Consider the following 18,717-nt stretch of genomic DNA (forward strand, 5'->3'; position numbering starts at 1 on the left):
TACCATACAGGAGTGCCAGTTTGAGTCTCGGCTACCTGTTTCTGATCCAGCTCTATGCTAATGTGCCTTGGAAAGCAGCAGAAGATGGCTCAAGTACTTGGGGGCACTGCCACCCATGTAGGAGACCCAGATGGAGTTCCAGGCTCCTGGCTTTTGCCTGGTCTAGATCTCACTGTTAGGGCCATTTGGGGAGTGAACCAGTGAATAGAAGATCTCTCTTTCTGTATCTCTCTCTGTCTCTCTTTTCTCTCTCACTTTCGCTGCCTTTCAAATAAGTAAGTAAACCTTAAAAAAAAACAAAAGTTCAGTGTACCAGGTGATTGTGACCGCTTCCTGACCCGGTCTTGCCCCCACCCCTGATCAGTTCCCGACTAGATGAATGGCTCTGTCAGCCTTACCGACCCCAAAGAGAAGCAGGTGCTCTCTTCTCTGCCAAGGACAGGTAGGGAAGAGAACCTGCCGCCTGTGTTGCCACTGCCTGTGAGAGACCCAGGCAGTTTGGGCTCAGCGTTTTAGAGAGACGGTGCGGAGACACTGTTGTCAAGAGTTGGGAGGTGATGGCTGTGGGCCTGAGTGACACCAGGTGGCACCCCTGAACTGTCAGCAGTAGGTTGCCTTGCCTGAGCGCCTGGAGCCTCAACCCTTGTCGCAGCAGCTGCAGTCCATGTAGTGCTGGAGGCACATAGCAGAAACCCAAAGAAGCCTTCCTGCAGGCTGGGAGGGTTAAGCTGCTGCTGGGCTGGTCACTTGTTAGGCTGCTGGGCTGTGACCCAGTGGTCCCAATAGACATGCGAGTTTAGCTCCCGGCATCTCCCCTAAGCACGTTAGGGTTCCTGTTCCCATCCACTTCACCAGGTGCATGTGATGGTGTCCGTGGGTGGGAGAAGTGCTGTTTCCCCTCTGCTGTTTCCTGCATTTCTAACTGCAGCCAGGTAGTGGTCACCCTGGTAGTAGTTTGAAGGTGACTGGGCCAGGGGGTTCTTGTGGGCAGTGCGGTGCCAGTTGAGCAAGGAGAAGATGAATGGCAGTCTCGAGCGATTTTGAATCCTAGTGGGAAACGGGGCAGCTTGTGAACCCCTCCTCTTTAAAGAAAGCTGTTGCCCTGGGGACTGCTCAGACTCATGGGTGGGGACTTCAGAATTTGACTGTCCCACATGGCCCTGCCATGGGAAGGGAGAGCCGGGCATTTTTTGGACAGTAAAAGATGCGCCTGTAGTAGTGTTTATTTAAGAAGCTGGAATTACAAGTAGGATTCACAGCCTGGGCTCATTAAGAGTTTGTGGAGTCAGTCACCAGATCGCAGGTCTGCTTTTAGTTTTCCCTTCTCCGGCTATGGTGCTTGGCTCAGGTGACCTCTGCTGTGTGCTGACAGAAGCTGGAAATCCTCATTAGCTGCTAACTTTGTTAGGCAAATGGCTGATTGCGGTTCCATTCCTGGTGTCATTGCTTCTAATTAGCGGATCGCATGTCTACGAAAATGTCTGTTAGCACCAGGGACGAGCTAAAGAGGCTGACAGCTGGGGCTGGGATCTGGAGAGAACTGTGAAGGAAGCGTTTTCCTTCAGGCTCTTAAGGGACTAGGCTGCCAACCTCAGCCAGGCTCCGTGGCCTCTGTGTGCCCAGAGGGTTCCCAGGGGACGGAGCTGCAGGCTTCTTTGGAAAAACCCACCAGTGGTGGGGGTGACAAAACAGTAGGTGGCACCCTCACCGAAGTCCTGCTTTGCTTTTAGGAGAAGCCCAGGCCTGGCTGAGTTGAGAGCAGAGGGTCTATGCAGTCATGCATAAGCTTAACATTGTAGGGACACCTGCCTTCCGAACCGGGCCATCCCGCACGGCCTGAGTCAGATGGCATGTGCTGGCACTGGGGGCCCGGGCAGTCAGAGGAAGCAGCGCCTGCCAGCACCTGCTGCGGCGCCTGCTCCGCACCCTGGCCTCTTCCTTTGAATGGCAGTGCCCACCGCCGCGCCACCTTCTCTGTGCATGTGGGACAAGTGGGGTGACCCTCCAGCTCTGTGCTGTTTTGACAGCCATATATTTTCCTTTGCTTTCCTGCTCCAGTGAAATTGGGTTGGGACCTGCCTGTTTCTGTGTGTGCCTCCAGGATGCCAGCAGGCCTGAGGAGAGGGGAGTGTCAGGGTTTATTTTAAGTCTATTTATGTGATTTATTCCCATAGTCTTTGGGGAGCAACTATTCTGCCTTTTCCTTTTTGTGGAAAAATGTTTTAGATTTGTCAATTAAGCAGATTGTGTTTGCCCTCTTGGGTAGATGCCACTGCTGGCTACTGGCAATGTAAAGAATTGAAAAGGGGTTATTTGGCAGGCAAACATCAACAAGTGGGCAGGAGAGAAGCCTTAGGTTTTTTCCTTTATCAAGTCCACTCAGTGATGGAGCCAGATCCCCATCTCGTGTGTCGGGACTCCGAGAGGAGCACTTTTATGTCGACCAGTGTGTGTGCCAGTTAGAAGTGGGTTTGTCTGTGGGTATCAGAAGCCCAGCCGGCAGTGGCTTAAATGGCAGTGGTGTGTGTATCTCATGAAGAAAAGGTCCAGGGACATAGTCCAGGGGTTATGGTAGCTCGGTGAATCAAGAAGAACTCCTGTCCTTTGGATCAGCCATCCTCAGCGTGGCTGCCTGCAGGGTTGCAGGGTGACTTGCCATGTCTCCAGTGACTAAAAGCATTTTCCCAGTGCAGTTTTGTTATTTTAGCTGGGAGAGACACCCACCCCCGGGACTCTCACTGGCAGGATGGTGAGCAGTTTTAGCTGGACACAAACACATCAGGATTCTTCTGTTAAAGCAGGGGGCTGAGAGCACCTTCCACAGCTTGGAAGCAGCCCAGCCTCTGGCCCTGTTAACCCTGGGCTCAGATTTTCCACTTTCTCTGTGAGCCTGCGCACGTTATGTAACCTCTGTGAGCCTCAGTTTCCTCCAGTGTTAAATGTCAAGCATTTAGAGTTGTTGGGATGCTGTCATAATAGGCTGTAAGCAAAGCGTCCAGCACACTGGCTAATGGAAGGGGGTCAATAAATTCCTTTCTTTGCACTGTGCCAGGCTTCCCCAAAATGCACACAGAGGGAAGCTCTCCAGGTGACTGAAAGGGGTCTGCAGGGTAGAAGTGCATATGATTTTCCGTCATGGCAAAGAAGGGGCCCTCAGCAGAGTGCTCTCGAGGGTGGGAGTGAGAGCTGGGACTGGGTTCTGGTGTCCCAGCCCCGCACCTGTGCCTGCCTCACGCGGGAGCAGCATCTGAGCATCTCCCCCCGACCTCTGTTCCTTCACTCTGAAGCCCACCTGTCGGATCCGACAACAGTTCTCGTCGACCCCAGGGGTTAATTTGTGCTTCTCCTGGCTGCCGTCTCCTGATCTGTGTTCCCACTGATCCTGGCACTGGGGAGTTTTCATGAACCCAGGGCTCGTGAGGCTGAGGGGAGTAGGGTCCCTGGCTGCTCTGTTCGCCACCCACTTGTATACATTCTTCATGGGGTCAGTGTGCCCCACACTGGACAGCGTCACCTCTCGCCTTGGGAGGTCTCCGCAGGACAACAGGATGCCTCTGGAGGGTCATGGGGCTCTGTTCTTGGTTAGGACTTGGTGGCTGGGGAGGGTAGGAGTGTGTGGCAGGGCAGTCCAGGCACAGGCTCTGAACACACTGGGCAGGGAGGTGTCTGAGGTGTGGGATCCACTTGAAGCCTTTTGTCCCTGCTTCCCTCCCCATGGGGAAGTGAGCGTCTGCACGTTAGCCTTGCACAGCTCCGTGGCCAGCGCTGCCTGGGCTCCAGTTACTGGTCTTCCTCTTGTTTATGCTGTTTGCTCTCTCACTCCCCTCTGCCCCTCTGGACTGCACATCCTTCCCTAACACACACTGTCTTCAGTGGTATTTTCTCTTCTTGGGTCATCATCCACCTCCCCAGAGGCCCCAGCACCCCTGCCCTGCCTCGGGGCCCCACCCTTCCTTTCTATCCTTGCACCCCAGCTGCATTGGCAGCTGGTATACGCGTGCATCCAGGGCAGGATCAGCCCCGGAGCCTGTGTTCTTGGGGCTCCCAAGTGTCAGACAATGTTGAACACGGGGCCCATTCTCTAGTTGACTGGTTGGACATGATGTCGGCACCTTATCTTCGCGCTGACACACACTGGACATTAATAGAAATACATGACCACGGCACACGTGCGGAATTTCAAGCAGCTGCGCAGGCTGGCGCCTTCGATAGCCTATTGTGTGCTTAACCTCTTCCGAAGAGGTTTTTGATGAGAAGTGAGCAAGACTGTTAACTCGGGGCGGCTGGGGATGTGGCGGCTTTTCTTTTCTTTTTTTCTCCTCTTCCTTCTTTGCTGTGCTTCCTTAATCTTTACTCTCGTGGAGTGGGCTTTGCTGCTCAGGATTTTGTGTTTAATCTACTGCTGTGTGAGTAGAATCTACTGCTGGCCTGGGAGGACCCGGGCACCCTTGGGGAGGAGTGTGTGGGCTGAGGGGTGCCTAGGGGTACAGGTGGAGCCCACGCCTCGGCCTGAGTTATTTGGTTCCAGATTTCTTGCCCTGGTCCCAGCTTCCATGAGTTTGTTTGTGGTTTCTCTTCCATGACACCATAATTTTTTGGAGGGTTTTTATTTCTCCCCTTTATCTTGTCTTCTTTTCCCTTAAGAGCTATGGGTGCTGTCACAGTTTGTCTGGGATCCAAAATCTAGGGGAAAGATGTCCCGAGGGTTTCGGTCTTGGTATGGTCCAGGGTGGCCAGGGTCTGTGTCATTGCTGGTTACCCCGCAGGTGTTCTTTTTTTTTTTTTTTTTTTTTTGACAGGCAGAGTGGACAGTGAGAGAGAGAGACAGAGAGAAAGGTCTTCCTTTTACTGTTGGTTCACCCTCCAATGGCCGCCGCTGCTGGTGTGCTGCGGCCGGCGCACCGCGCTGATCCGATGGCAGGAGCCAGGTGCTTCTCCTGGTCTCCCATGGGGTGCAGGGCCCAAGCACTTGGGCCATCCTCCAGTGCACTCCCTGGCCACAGTAGAGAGCTGGCCTGGAAGAGGGGCAACTGGGACAGAATCCGGTGCCCCGACCGGGACTAGAACCCGGTGTGCCGGCGCCACAAGGCAGAGGATTAGACTAGTGAGCCGCGGCGCTGGCCCCCGCAGGTGTTCTAAGAGAGACTCGTGTCTGCAGCTGACCCCACTGCTGTACCTTGTGTTTCTGCGGCTGTGAAGGGGGATATTATTGCAGCTCATAGGGTTATCATGGACGTTAGTGTCCAGGAAAATACCTGGACTGCAGAAGGCCCTCGGCATAAATGATAGCTAAACATTTCCTTAGGTCCAAACCTGGAAAGCAATCATGGTCCTGTTTTCAGGTCATGCTTCTCAATCTTCCTACTAGTATGGCCAAACATTGACCTTGTTATAGCTGGTATTTTTCTTTTTTTGGCAGTGGGCACAGTGGTTAAGACGCTGCTTGGAATACTCAGATCCCATAATGGAGAACCTGGGTTCGAATCCTGGCTCTGCTCCTGATTCCAGTTTTTTGTTAATGCAGACCCAGAGATGCAGCAGGCGATGGCCCACATAGTTGGATCCTTGCCACCCATGTGGGAGACCTGGATTGAGTTCCTGGCTCCCAGGCATTTGGGGAGTGAACCAGGAGATGGGAGTTTGTTCTCTCTGCCTGCCTGCCTCTGAAATGAATAAGATAAATTGACAATACAAAAATTAGCTGCTTTTCCCCCACACTCCTCCTTCCTTACTCCCACTGACCCCGTTCTTGGCTTGTGTCATGACTCCTATCCTTGCAGCCCATCCTGTCTGCTGGCCGCACACTTCTGCTTGCCCTGCAGGCTCTGTACTGACAGCCGGTTACAGCCAGCACCCTGGGTCCTTCTTCCGAGCTGCCTTGCTGGATTCAGCCTTGGGTAAACACCACCAGCTGCTTTCTTTGCACCTGGCTTGGCTCCTGAGAGCCACTGGAGACCACGATGGTCCTGACAGGTGACGGAGTGGGCAGGTGGGTTCCCGTGCACCTTCGTGTTCTTTGACCTCGCGTCACCCTCGCTGTGTTGGCTTATCCTCCCCTTCGCACCATCCGGCAACTTGTGACTCCCCACAGTGCCAAGAGGTCTCCTCCTCCTTGCCTTGCCGCCCGGGAGGAAGAAGTTTCCCTCTTCAAAGATGCCCTGTCTACCCTAAGTCTAACCCTTTCTGCTCTCTGCCCTCCTACCCCTGCCCAAGCCTGCTCTGTACGTCATCACTGCCCATGCGCAGTTTCCCTTCGCTGGGACCAATGCCCTCTTCCCAAGCACCTGTGGCTTCTTCCCTTTCCTTTGTCCTTCTCCTTTCTTCTTCGTCTCCTCCTTTTTTTTTTTTTTATTTTTTTTTTTTACTTACTTTTCCTCTGCGGGATATTTGACCCCAAGGGACTACTCTTCCTTAAAATTCTTCTTTCCATTAATTTTGTGCTTTTGCTGCTCTGTTCCCCAGTCGGCATGCTCCATCTCCCCATTCAACATGTGTCTGCTGGGGCCTCCGCTGCCTTCGTGGATTGGACATTCAGAAGTGACTCGGTCCAGTTGGAGAAGCAGATGTTAAATGACTGAGTTCTCATTGAGGTAGAAGCTGAAGCCAGTGTGATGCTGTCGAAGCACGTGGTGTTTAGAGAGAGGGTAACGGTGGGTGCCTGGTTGAGATTGAGGTCAGCACAGGCATCTCTGAGGGGCAGACATTGGAGCCAGCACCTGGAGGTGAGAGGGAATTGGACCGAGAGAAGGAGCAGGTGGAGCACCGTGGTCAGAAGGGAGAGCCCAGAGGCTTTGGGGGTGTGTGTTGGGGAGAGCTCAGTGAGCTAACGGGGTTCTCAGTGAGCAAGGGAGAGAACGGGGGGAGCATCTCCCAGGCAGTGGAGAGTCGGAGTCCGAGATGCAAGGAGCCTTGGGAGGTGCTCACAAAGGTTCTGGGAGGAATGGCTGGGATTGGCAAGGACAGAAGTGGGGGATCACTGGGAAGTTCCTCGGAAGTCCTGGAGAGAGACCCCAGTGACCCAAAGGACAGTGAGTGTCTGAGGGAAGAATTCCCAGAGGAAATGGTTGACTTTTTTGGTGAGGACTGGGTGTGTGGGGTGAGTAGGAAGGAAGAGCTGAGAATAATTCTTGGGTTTCTAGCCCGAGTCAGATGCCCTTTTCTGAAATGAGAATGCCTAGAGAAATGACCCCACCCCTCCTCCACAGCTTCCCTGCTTCTACCCATTCCCAGATGGATGTATTGTCTGCGATAGGTCCTTGGATCAGTTAGCATGCAGACTGAGCTGCTGTAACGGAGAAGCCCTGGACGACAGAGGCAGATATAAGAACAACATGTCTTTCTCTTTGGTGTGAGGTAGATGGTAGCCCAGAGCTGGTGAGGGCTCTGCCAGCCTCAGCAGCAGTGGGATCAAAATGATGACTTGAGTTCTCACCAGTTCCCAGACAGGGGGGGAGGGGGAGGGGTCCACAGAGTCCTTACCCAGTAGATTTTAGGGCAAGACCAGAAGTGAGGTAGGGCGTTTCTGGACAGGTGTTGTCAAGCAGAAAGCACTCACGTGTCTGTCGCGCACCACAGGTTGTCTAGGAAATGCAGTATAGCTGGGTGCCTCGCTGAAGCTTCCTTACGATGGAGGAGGAAAGAGTGGCCACTGGGCACAACTGGAAATCTGCCACTCTTGTCCATTACCTCCTCTTTCCCCTTGGTGACTCCCATACCCACCCATGGCCCAGTCTCCATTCGTGATTTCCCTTCTAGGTGCTGGTAGGGTGGGCACAGGCGACCTCTCCTGGGACCTCAAGCTGAGAACACCTAGTGCAGAGTCTGTGTCCTCCCTAAACCTGTGCTTGCATCTGTCGCAGAACACTCCAGCTTCTGCAGTACAGGGACTCTAGAGAGGGCGTCAAGGAATCAGCATCCACTCAGGCACACGTGGGGCCGTTTCTCGGTAGCACAGGGGCACAGTGCACGGAGTTGTCGTTGACTTTTTCTTCCTAGTGGCAGCCGACCTTAGGGCTTCCACTAAGATCTCAGACATGTGTCTCTGTTGTTTTGAAGATGATCTGTCAAGATGCTGACCGTGGCACAGCACACAGCTCTTCCCCAGCCATCTGTCCAGTTTGGCCCTGGCTAGACCTCACAGAGGGATGATATTTTCTAGCAGATCAGATAGAATCAGAGAGAAGTCCTCGAGAGCTGGGGGCTCCCTCCTGGAAGTTGGATCAGGATGAGGGCTGTGGTCAGGGTCCGGGCTGGGCTGGCCGGTGGTGCTAGAGGCTCTGCGTGGGGTCTGCCCCAGCTGAGGCTGGCTACCCCTGGGTCTGAGTCTTCAGACCCAGGACACCACTGGCATTTGAGGGTCTGGCTTAGCGCCCTGAGCTTATTCTCCAGCTCTCCCTGTAAGTGAGCAGACCCATCCAGCTTTAATGCTAATTCCCTTTGCAATGAGCCTGAACTCCGCCGTATCCTAGTTCAAGCCGGCCTATTAGCACTGCCCCATCTGTCACCATAAACGGAAAGTTCTTCTAACAGGTGGGCAGGCAGCTCTCCCATGCTAATGAGGAATCTATGAAATTCCTCCAGGGACTTGGCAGTGCTGCTGTGGGCCCCACCTTTGCCCTCCTCCTTTGCAGGAAGACGCAGCTGACCGAGGGCGGTTGGTGCTCTGTGCTGACCCTCACGGGGCCCCTTGACCTCCAGAGGCTCCAGAGGTGGGGGGGAAGAAAGGGCTTCTCATCTTTCTTGCCCTCCGGTTTTCCCTGGAGTCGCCACCAGTGCCGGAGAAAGGGAATGTGTGTTTTTATCTCTTATCCAGGCCTGGAAGGGCCTCTGGGGGACTGTTTTCTTTCTTCTTTTTCTCCTGCTGGTCTCTGATAGCACTTCTTTGAACACAGTTGGTTTTCTTCCTAATAAGAATTTGCCTGCGTTGCTCTAACCTGATTCTCATCTCTGCTGCCCTGGAGTAGCAGGATTCTGCTGCTTGGCTGGGCTCTCTGGCCAGAGCAGATTTGGGTCTTCTGGGCCTGAGGATGGGGAGTTTATTTATTTGCTACATCTTGCAACTCAAGCTGCAGGCAGTGGTGTACCATGGATGCAGGAGCCAAGTCGCCTGTGATCACATCCTACTTCCAAGCCGTGGTCCTCGGGGCCACTCAGTCCTCTGCTGTCCCTTCTGTTCAGTGGGGATGGTGATGGTGCCTCACTCCTGGGTTGCTGTGAGGACTCCTTGGGACAGTGTGTGCCCAGCTCAGGGCAGTGCTCAGCACACAGCAGGACTCGGTCGCTGTGAGCTCGTGGCACTGTCGGGATCCTTCATAGTTCAGTCTGTCTGCCACTCACCAGGTGCTCCCCTCAAGGCCCCTTTACCCTGCCTGTCCCAAGGATGCCTCCTAATGCACACTGGAATCTGCTAATGTAGTGACCCTGTAGAGTATTTTCTCTTCTAAGAACCTGTATGCTTGAGTGGCTGTACTCCAGGACTGGTGTTTTGGGATTGGCGTGCCTGCCCTGTGCATTCCCTGTGCTTGAATGGGAGTAGGCTATAGCTGTGGGAAGCTGCTAGTCTGGGTTTTGGAAAAGTGGGGGGAAAGCCAGGTTCTGAGAACACAGCTGACTCCTCCTTGGTTTTTATTCTGTCACAGGTCCCGGGGGAACTGTTCTCCCCAGCACTTTTGGTTGTCGCCACAGTGAGAGAGAGTCTCATTGAGCCTTGTGAATTAAGTCCTAGAGAGCTGTTGGGCAGGATTCTGGTCAGAGCCTCTTCTGGATTCTGGCTTCCGCTTGTCCTGTTTGTTGAGCAGAGCCCACTAGGTGGCAGTCTTGGGCTACTCGTTGGGTGGGAGGCTGTGGGTGCCCGCCGAAGTCCCGGTTAGGGTGGACAGGATGGCCCTTTCCCCTGTTCCCTGTCATGTAACATTAGAGGCTGCTTGGCTCTAAGTGAGAAGGCCAGAGACCCTTGACCCCAGGCACCTCTCGTCCTCACCTTGGTTGGGAGACTTGGGCATTTGCCATTGTCTGACCACCCTTTGTTGTGGCTAGACGGGGGCTGGGCAAATCCCCAACCCAGTGGGGCCCTGCAGCCAGTTCTTCCAACCCCTTCAGTGTTGCCGGCTGGGGGAAGGGCCTGCTTTGCCGATTTCTCCTCCTCATCCAGAAAGTTGCTGATGGCTTGGCTTGGCTCCAGAAAAATGTAGCGAAGAACAGTTGGGATTAGATGAGGAACGAGAAGTGTTGGGGCTGTATGCTGGGCTGGGCTAGGACATTCACTCCTCAACTCTAGGTTGTTTTGTTCCCAGACCTGGGAGGTCACATTGCTTTTCCTTGCCAGATACTGAAGGTTAAGGCCAACTTAGGAGCCGAGTCTGTGGACTTCTGCGGCTGGCAGCTGGGAGGGGACTGGAGGATTCCTTCCACAAGCCCTTCCTTAGTAGCTGGTGGCACCCTTCGAGTGCCTGTTCCTTGGCTCCCTTTTGCAAAACAAGCAGATTCTGACTTTGTTGTGGGCGGATGGACTGCCACGGTTTTGGCAGCCAAAGTGATTTTTTTTCCAAGGCCCAGAGAGGGGACATAGAGAAATCAGCTAACATGGCAGTGACGTGAACTTCCCGTGGTGAATAGCTGTTGGGTTTAGGGAACCTCGGGTTGGCGTTCCGATGTGGCCGTCCTTGCTCATTTCTGCTGAGCAGCCACGGTCTGTCTGGCAGCAGGGGCGGCGCTGTCCTTTTGCCCCCCCCCCCCCCCCGGAGGCTGAGGAGGCGGGGCACATGAGCACTCCTGGCCAGCACGGATCCTTCTGATGACATTCCGGAGAGGGGAGCCGGAAGCCGGAGCCGGAGCGTGCTGCAGCCCGCCTGCATGCCTACCATAGCTCTGGCTCACAGAGCATTGGCTGCTGCCGACACGGGGTGGAGTTCCCAGGGGAACGCTGCCCGCGACCCTGTGGGAATGGCCTCCGCAGAGTTTGTCTCAGCCTTAGTGAGTCCTTGACATTCAAATCGCAGATAGCGACCAGCACACTCCTGCCTCTTTTCTTCGTGTCTCAGACTCCCACCCCCCATCTCTCTGTGTAGCGCATGGGCACACTGCCCAGAGCCTTCATGGGCTGCCTTGCCACAGCAGTGGGCGAGGAGAGGGACCGTGGGCTTTGTGCTTCCTGCTCTGTGGGCTACCGTGTGCCAGCACGTGTCTGGGTGGCAGTGGGCTCTGAGTGCTCTGGTGCCCACAGACCAAGTCCCACTGAAAACTGATACCGGCAGGGCGGCCCAGGGAGCTCAGCAGCTGCTGTTCTTCTCCAGGGGCTGGGGAGTAAAGGGGTTGCGGATCTTAAGCCTTTATAGGAACGACTTTCCTTTGAAGGCCATGTACAAGTTCCAGGTGGAGGGAGGGGTCCCATTAGAATTGCTCACGTGCTTCCTGGAGAGCCCACAGCAGCACTGGTACGGCTGCGGCCCTGGCCTGTGATCTCTGGTTTATAGGTGGCTGAAGGAAGTAAGCTATCCTTTGTTAGTCCATAAAATAGAGCAGTTCCAGTTCCAGTTCTCTGAATCACGGTCTGAACTGCCCCGAGAGCCGGTAGTGAGAAAACATCCCTGTGTGTCACGGAAGCAAGCGTGTGGCCCTGGCTAGGTGTCCCTGGGCGTCAGTTTGCCCAGTTGTTGCGAAGGGATAGCAATACAGGATTTGTTGCAAGGATAGAGTGTGAACACTCTTGCGGTGTCTAGCTCAGCAAGTGGTCACTCCCTCCAGGAGAGGGGGCCAGCGGCTGGCTGCGGTCGTCCTTCGGGAGTGAGCAGCTCGCCACGTGCACATCTGTGCTGGGACGCCAGTGGCACCCCTCGCAGCTTAGCTCTTTCTAAGGCACCGCACTGGTGTTGGCAGAGGAGCAAACTAGGGAGAGGAGGCGAGCCTGTCCAGGAACATTCTTCCTGACGGTTCCTCTCCAAAGCAGCCTGCTTCTCACAGCTCAGCTGCCAAAGTGAAAATCCTGCGTGCTCACCCTAATTGGTTTTCGGGGGAGATTGATTTTTGCCTGTGTAACTGCTGCTGGGAACCCTGATGTCTCTCTCCTTAGGGATCACGTACCTCCACAAGAATTTTGTTTTAAGCTACCACAGAGTCCATCTTCCAGTTCTTCCAGAAGAATGTATTTAGGAGCCCTGGAGATGAGAGGGTGGAGGCGTCCATGTTTGTGGGAGGGCATCTCTTAGGATGGTCCTCGGGTTAAGACGCTGACCAGAAGGAGGAACGAGGCTGCTGTCAGTCTGCCTGGGTCTGGCACCTTCCCAGTGGAGGAGGTGATACTAAAAGCCTGCGAACTGGGAGAGTGCCAAGAGAGTCCTAGTTTCCCACATATGTGAAGAGTGATAGCTTGGAAGGGAAAAGGCCAAAGAAAGAATGATTCCAGTGAGGGCGAAGGACGGGTTCCTGACAACACCAGGAAAGAGCGTGAGGAGGACAAAGGGTTAACGAAATTTGAATTAAGTAAAATGCTTTTCAAGGTTCTCCGGGGGTGGGGGTGTGTGTGTGTGCAGGGTGGCAGGCAGCAAGCAGGAGATGTGCGACTGTAGATCATCAGAACTGGGAGTGCTTCCGAGTCCTCTGGGCTCAGTCTGCCACTGTCCAGGGTAGCCGGTGGCTCGGTGTGGTCAGGTGGCCTATCCGAGAGCCTGAGCAAATGCCCACGTCTGCAGGTCCCTGGGCATGTGTGTTGGGGCCCAGAGTCTACACCCCTGCCTGGAGGGTCATTTGAAGCCCCGTGGCACAGCAGACTTCAGGAAGTATCTTTCCCGTTGTTCTTGGAACCCTGTGGTTTCACTGGGCTCCCCGGGGATTCTGCAATATATCTGTATTTGAGTCACTGTAGCTCGTTTTTTTGGCAGCCCGATTATTTAGACCTGACAGGTAGGCACAACTGTCTCATTAAATGCAGACATATTTGTGTGGCTTAAAAAAATGGAACATTCCATTAGTCTAAAAAAAGAACAGCAGTAGCCCCTTTTATTCATAAACTCAATGTTCCAAAATTTGTTGTCATTAAATTTATGAAATGGGAGCAAAGCCATTACTTGTACCATCTTATTTGTGAAACGCCCAGGTATTCATAGTGCTGTGCTGTGCCTGTGCCTCTGTGTGTGTGTGTGTGTGTGTGTGTGTGTGTGTAGGTACAGCCACACATTATGCTTGGGCCTGGATCAGGTGCTTTACATATTTCTCTCATTTGGTCCTCATGGTGCCCCTATTAGATGGGGACAGTATCACCCCCACTGAGTCCCCCAAGCCCCACAGCAAGTCTGTGCAGGGCTGGGAGGTGAACCCTGATGGCAGCATCCGGTCTGTCTCTAGGGGCTGGCGCTGGAGAGCCAGATGGACCTGCACTGTGGTTGGGATTCCCGCTCTCCCCTCTGCCCGTGCAGTAGAATCTGGGGCGGGGGAGCGAGTGGAAAGAGGAAATAGAGATTGCAGAAGCCTCTTGGGTGATTCTGTTAAATATGCCCACTATTGAGAATCAATAGTTTTTGTAAAAGGAGAAAGATGAACATTATTAAAATGCTTCTCCTTTGTCTCCCGAAGAGCTGCTGGGGGAGCCAGCGGCTGCAGGAGAACCCGAATGCAGGAGGAGCTGGGCCATCTGCTTGCGTCTCCCCCTCGCTCCACCGCAGCCCCGGGGGTTCCCGGATCTGGTCTGATCTGTGTGCCCTGGGTCAGCAGGGAGGGGGAGCTCCTGTCTCCCCGTTTCTCAGGATCGCATGCCTTTGGAAACCTGGGTCTCCCTCTGCTCCCGCCGCACCCACACACAGGCTGGGGTCCTGGATACCCTTGGGCACGTTGCTGAACTTCTGCGTCCTCAGCTTCCTCACGCCCCCTCAAGCAGCCTCTCAGGGTCTGAGGAGCAGTTAGGAATCACTCGTTCCCGTGGATCCCTCACGGGCTTGCTGAGTGCATGCCGCACTCCATGCTCTGTTCCAGGCACTGGGCAGATGGTGTGGACAGCAGAAAGCTCTTTGCTTTGAGTGCCTTACTCCAGGTGTTCCAGGTACAGGGATTTGACATACAGGAGAGAGAGTAAGCAAATAGGCAAGTGTTGGCTGTTCGTGTTAGCCTGGTTATCTGTTTGTGTCCTGTTGATGCAGGCAAGGATCATGTCATGTGTGCTTGCTTGCACCTGTATCCCTGTACATCAGCTACTGAGGCTGTAGATTTCTACCTCTGCCCCATTTTTCTTTTAGCATGGGGAAAAATTCTGAGAAATCATGTACATGTTTATGCCTCCCTTGATAAAACTGTAGGCTGTCCCTGGGGACCTTGCCTCAGGAGCACAAGGGATTGTCCAGGGAAAGATCAGTGATGTCAGCCGAGCAGGGGTGCGGGGGTGGCGTGGGGGTCAGAGGGAGGAGGGAAAGTGTTGCTCTGGGAAGACTGTGGGAAAGGGCTGTGTGTGTGTGTGTGTGTGTGTAGGTACAGCCACACATTATGTTTGGGCCTGGATCAGGTGCTATATATTTTTCTCATTTGGTCCCCCTATTAGGTGCCCCTATTAGGTGGGGACAGTATCTCCCGCATTTTACAGATGACTGATACCCAGGCAGGTTCAGAAAGTCCCCAAGGAGAGAGTGAGTGCAGACTCCTTCAGCGAACCCTGACTAGTGCTAGGAGACATTTCTGGAAGCTTGAAGAGCAGGAAATGCTACTTATGCCTAGTACATAGATTCTTGAGGTAGGTACCACAGGGTGGTAGAGGCTCGAAGCCTAAGCCAGTTTTAAGAAAGGCTTGGATCAAACTTAGAAGCTTAAATGCCTTCCAGGGACAAGTAGGCCACAGAGACAAATGAGAAATGGCAACAAGACACAGCAGGTAGCGGCGAAGGCTGAGAGACTGTGCAGCGCCAGGAGTATGAGCCCAGGGGGACCGAACTGCAGATACAGCTTTTATCTGTAGCTGTGAGTTTCTGGCGTCAGCAACTAATTCAGACTTGAAAAAGGAAGGAGGAGGAGAAGGATCAGGAAGGGAAAGAAGAAACCATGTGGCACAAACAGAATAAATCTGAAGGCTCCGTGTGTCCCAAAGCCTACCCGGCTACAGACTCTGCTTTGGATGAATCTCCCCGCTGGTGTTTTGGCTGGGGGAATGCTGGTGTTTGGTAGGTTTTTGAGCTGGAGTTGGGGATGCGGTGAACTCTTGGGTAGACCCTCTGTGGCCCAATTGATAACCTTCAGTCTGTCATCTGTGAAACAGGTCACCACCAGTGCTTCATGTGCACGGGGAACTCGGAAGTCTGATGAAAAGGCCCCATCTAGACAGAGAAGAGCCCTGGTGGAGTGACAGTCTTTCCGTGGCCATCAGTGCCCCCCGGTGGATGCTGCCCCCGTGTGCCCTCCCGTCTGTAGCCGTGTCTATTTCTAGCTCTTCTGTAACTCTATTAACCATAGCCACCTCCTCGTGCCACTTGTCTGTATGTTTAATTATGTAAATGGCATTACAAATCACAGTGGTGCTGAACTACATCCCATTTCTCACTGCACATCAGAGCATGTTACACTGTGTCTTGTCGGCTTCCCCTTCCGTCTGCAGGTAGACATGGTGGAGAGTGATTGCTTTCACCTTGTGAGGAAAATGAGTTGGGAGAATGACGACCAACGTGAAAAGGATTTTGTGGAGTGGATGTGCGGTTGCTATAAGCAGTTGACTTTTTTTGTAAATTAAGATGTGGACTTTGTACCTCAATTAAGCCAGTTCATTGCTGACATGTTTTTAGCAATTGGCTTTAGTATTTAAGCTACTACTAATGTTTGTCTGTGAGCATGGGGGCATGTGTAGTTTTTGAACTGTGAGAGCAGGGTGGGTGGGGCTGGCATGACTGGCATCTAGCAGGTCCCCTGGGAGAGACTGCTTTGAAACCATCCCATGGTCTGTCCACACGTCAGCCCAATGACTGAGTGCATTCTTCCTGGAAGTCCTTCCTTCTGTCTATCTTACATCACTTAGCATCACTTAAGCTCATTCCCGTTGGATTGACCTTCAGTAGAGCGTAAGTGGTGGACGCCCTTCCTGGAGTAAGTCTGCACCTCGGTGCCCTGCTTTGGCCTGCTTCTTGCATGTCCTGGGAACTTTTCATTCTCCATGGCCTCTTCCTCTCAGTTTGCTGGCGTGGTGAGGTCGGCCTCCTCTGACCCGTCCAGCCCTGTGGCCTCTTGTGTTTCTGCTATCTTCTCTTGGTCACCTTCTACCAATGGCTCTTATTGCCTGCTCATCTGTGGAGATTTTATGACCTGGAAGTTAACTTTATTACTCCTCTGAAACAGTTCTCTCGGGGGCTTTCCTGCCTGCCAAATCCAGTGTTCTCCCGGTCTCACCACCAGCGTTATTATCACTGAGTCTTTTCAGAGTCACTTGCAGATACTGTCATTTTCTCCATAAATATTTTACTGTGTATCTCATCCTGCAAGAACAAGAACATGCTCCTACTTAACCATAATACAGTGATCACACTCTGTATCTGATATCCAGGCCACACTCAGTTTTCCAGTTGTCCCAATCTTGTCTTACATAACCGTCTTCTAACATCTCCAGATTCAATCAAGGACACACGTTGCATGTGGTTATATCTCCCTGTGTCCTTTAATCTAGTGGGACATACCCCCAGGCCTTGATTAGTCCTTCATGGCACTGGCATCATTGAGAAGTCCAGTGGTATTGTAGACCACTTCTCTTGTATTTACTTCATTGTCGCCTCATGAACAGATGCAGATGAAGTGTTTTGGTCTAAATGACTACTAAGGGCCCTTGTGTTCTTCTCAGTGTGTCATACCAGGAGACACGTGATGGCAGCTTGTCTCACTGTTGGAAACACTAAATTCAGTAACATGGTTAAGGTGGTGTATACCAGATTTCTCTATTATAAAGATACCTTTTCTCCTTTGAGACCAGTCAGGAATCTGTGGAGTCATGAGACTCTGTGGAATGTCATATTTCTAATCTTTCATCCAATGATTTTCTTTTTTTCTTTTTTAAATATTTGTTTATTTATTTGAATGGCAGAGTTACAGAAAGGCATAGGCATAGGCATAGGCATAGGCATAGGCATAGGCATAGGCAAAGGCAAAGGCATAGGCAGAGAGAGAGAGATAGAGAGAGAGAGACAGGTCTTCCATCCACTGGTTCACTCCCCAGATAGCCACAATAGCCAGAGTTGCATTGATCCGAAGCTGGGAGCCAGGATCCTCTTCCAGGTCTCCCACATAAGTGCAAGGGCCCAAGGACTTGGGTCATCCTCCACTGCCTTCCCAGGCCACAGCAGAGAGCTGGATCAGAAGTGGAGCGGCTAGGACTTGAAACAGCGCCCATATGCGATGCCAGTACTGCAGGCGGTGGCTTCACCTGCTGCACCACAGCCCAGCCCCCATCCAGTGATTTTCTAGATATTGATAATACTATCTCTTTTTAAATCATTCTTGTTTGGGACAAAATTTAGGTACCATATACTTTCCGTTTTGATCATTTTAAAGTGTAAGTTCAGTGGCATTCATTATACTCAGTGTTTTGTAAAACATCACTGTGCTCCATTTCCAGAACTTTTTCATCATTACAAACTGAAACTCTGTGCTCATTAAACAGTACCTTTCCATTTATCCCCCCTCTAGCTCCAGATAACTACTCTTTCTCCATGAATTTCACTGTTACAGGCACCTTATGCAAGTGGGATTGTACTGGCTTATTTCAGTTAACAGAATGCCCTCTAGGTTCATCTGTGTTGCAGCAGTGTTGGTAATTCCTTCATTTTTAGAGCTAAATAATATTCCATTGCATGGATATTCCGCATTTTGTTGATCTAGAAATCTGTTGAGCGAGGCTTGGGTTACGCTTACTTTTTGGCTGCAGGGGATAACACTTGTGAACATGTGTGTACATATACCTCTTGAAGATCCTGCTTTCAGTTCTTTGAGTGTATACCCAGAAGTAAAATGGCTGGCCCATATAATAATTCTGTTTAGAAAATTAAAAATTATTTACTTATTTATTTGAAAGGCACAGAGAGGTTTCCTATCCACTGGCTCACTCCTCAGACACTCAAACAGCTATGACTTGGCCAGGCTGGAGTTGGGAGCTATGGACCCCATCTGGTTTCCCACTTGGGTGACAAGAACCCAATCACTGAAGCCATTACCTGCCATCTCCCAGGGTGCACACCTGAACAGAGGCACTCCAACATGGGATACAGGTGTCCCAAGTGGTATCTTAACTGTTATGCCAAACACCTTAAAGACTCCTAAAAATGATATATTTATTGGAAAGACAGAGAAGGTAGACAGGGAGAGAGCTCCCATCTGTTAGTTTACTTCCCACGTGGCTGCAACTTCTGGGGCTGGGCCAGGCTGAAGCTAAGAGCCAGGAGGCCAGGAGCTCAACCTGTGTCTCCCATATGGGTGCCAGGGAACTAATTCCTTGAGCATCACCGTCTGTCTCCCAGGCTACACATTAGCAGGAAGCTGGAATTGGGAGTGGAGCTGGAGACCTGAACCTGAACCCAAGCATTCTGATGTGGAAAGCAGGTGTTCCAACTGGTGTCTGAACCACTAGCCCAAATGCCTGCCCCAGTAATTTTTAAAATCCTCATCCTGTTGGTCCTACTGGTTGTTATTTAAGTGCTTATTAACTTAATTTTATTTATTTGTAAGACACACACACACACACACACACCCCAACACACACACACACACACAGAC

The 18,717-nt window shown here is 52.3% G+C and overlaps 1 protein-coding gene across 4 annotated transcripts in view; it reads left to right on the forward strand.

The window, feature by feature from the left end:
• Window positions 1–18,717, forward strand: part of CHCHD6 (coiled-coil-helix-coiled-coil-helix domain containing 6) — a 250,654-nt gene that overhangs the window by 37,767 nt on the left and 194,170 nt on the right. The gene's annotated exons all lie outside the window — the stretch shown is intronic.

This window comes from Oryctolagus cuniculus, chromosome 10, assembly GCF_964237555.1.
Source record: "Oryctolagus cuniculus chromosome 10, mOryCun1.1, whole genome shotgun sequence".
Taxonomy (NCBI): Eukaryota; Metazoa; Chordata; class Mammalia; order Lagomorpha; family Leporidae; genus Oryctolagus; species Oryctolagus cuniculus.